A 2,623-nucleotide genomic window follows, 5' to 3' on the forward strand; every position below is an offset into this window, starting at 1 on the left:
GGGGGGGTTAGAGGGGATATAAATCCCATACAATATAAAAAAAAAAAAAAAAAAAAAAAAAAAAGTTTGGACATTCGACCTTGGCATTATGAAACCCATACAAAATGGACCCCTTTGCAATATGCATATGACATATGCATATATTTCAGCATATCCCAAAAGGGCTGTAATGAAATTGATTCAAATCGTAACATTTCGGGGGAGAAACTCAATATTCATTCATCCTGCTAAATCTCTATTGCATATTTTAATCAATCAATAAATATTTGAAACTACTGTATATGGAAGAATTATATTTTTGGGGCAAGAATGAAAATAATTATGTTCCCCTACACAATAATATCGAACAATTATAACTATATGTGGAGTCATCTAATTCTTAGCAGAGAATGGCGAGCAATAACAGTACAATGAACAGCGCTGTGACTGTCAGTAACATTAATGTTACTGCTATCAGTTAAATTGAAGTATATCTATGCATATATATATACTTTCATTTTATTTCATTACAAATATGAGGGCTATCACTAAAAGTGATGTTACTATCCTATTCCTCCTTTACTCTCTACCGGTTCCTTTCACTACTACTGCTTTTAAAGGTATGAATAATAAACTACTACTACTATTACTACTACTACTACTATTACTACTACTTCCAAGGTTACTGCTAACACTATCAAAATACTATCATTATTATTATTACTAGCTAAGCACCCTAGTTGGAAAACCAGGATGTTATAAGGCCAAGGGCTCCAACAGGGAAAAATAGCAGAGTGGGGGAAATGAAACAAAGAAATGTATAAACTATATGATATAATGAACCAATTAGAATAAAATATCTTAAGAACAGTAACAACATTAAAACAGATCTTTCATATGAACTTTTGAAGTTTTACCGACTCAACTACCCGATTAGGAAGATTATTCCAAAACTTGGTCACAGCTGGAATAATACTTCTAGAATACTGTGTAGTATTGAGCCTCGTGATGGAGACTGCATGGCTATTAGAATTAACTGCAAACGTAGTGTTAAGATCAGAATGGTATGAAGGGTAAATATCCCTAAAATATCCCTAAAAATATCCCTAAAAATTTCCCTAAATATCCCTAAAAATATTCCTTAAAAATGCGATTATTAACAACGATGAAAGTACTCGCCCCACATACGTTATTAATAACATATTAATAAACCACTGTAATTATATAAAAAAAAAGAAAAAAAAAAATGGAAATACAAAAAATAAAAATGTGATTATTAACAACGATGAGAGTACTCATCCCACGAGCGTTATTAATAACATATTAATAAACCACCGTAATTAAAAAAAAAAAAATGAATGAATAATGGAAGAAATACAAGAAATAAAAATGCAAGTATTAACAACGATGAAAGTACTCATGTCACATACGTTATTAACATTAATAAACCACTGTAAAAAAAAAAAAAAAAAAAAAAAAAAAAAAAAAAAAAAGGAAAAAAAATTATGGAAGAAATACAAAAAATAAAAATGCGATTATGAACAACGATGAGAGTACTCATCCCACGAGCGTTATTAATAACATATTAATAAACCACTGTAATTATTAACAAAAATTAATAAAGGAAGAAATACAAGAAACAAAAATAAAAAATAAAACTGGGCTGAACAATATAATATCAACAAGTCAAAGCAAAGATTGATCGATACCAATATCTATTGACATCGCTATCAGCATCCGCTGGCGGAGATAAATTCGCAATATGGAGATATACCCCCGAACAAGAATGGATCCCTAATAATCAGTCATTAGGTCGGGATTAGCGATGATTAATGGATCAACCGCACCAGAATCACCCGATAATGATTATTTTTCCTAGCTGGAATGAGTGAGCGATCATTTACCGTATGCGATCGCTTTTCTCCCACAGTAGGAGTTTTCATAAAACTCTCCGGGTGATGATTGCCCTTTCAGTACTGGCTTATGGGTGGTCGGGTGGATGGACATACATACGTGTACACACACACACACTTACATATATATATAAATATATATATATATATATATATATATATATATATATATATATATATATATATGTGTGTGTGTGTGTGTATATGTATATATCAATATATATATATATATATATATATATATATATATATATATATATATATATATATTGATATATATACAGTATATATACATACACACATATACATATATATAGATATATACATATATATACACATAAATATATATGTTTACATTAATAACTTGCTTATACATATCACCTATATATATATATATATATATATATATATATATATATATATATACATACATATATATATATATATATATATATATATATATATATATATATATATATATATATATATATATATATAGTTACACAAATATATATACATATACATTAATAACTTGCTTATACATATAACCTATATATATATATATGTATATATATATATATATATATATATATATATATATATATATATATATATATATATATATATATATATATATATATATATATATATACATGTGTGTGTGTGCGTGCGTGCGTGTGTTTGTGTACACATACTGCTTGGGTCAAAAGAGACAAGATAAATTCTAACGC

This window comes from Palaemon carinicauda, chromosome 30 (assembly GCF_036898095.1).
Source record: "Palaemon carinicauda isolate YSFRI2023 chromosome 30, ASM3689809v2, whole genome shotgun sequence".
NCBI classification, from domain to species: Eukaryota; Metazoa; Arthropoda; class Malacostraca; order Decapoda; family Palaemonidae; genus Palaemon; species Palaemon carinicauda.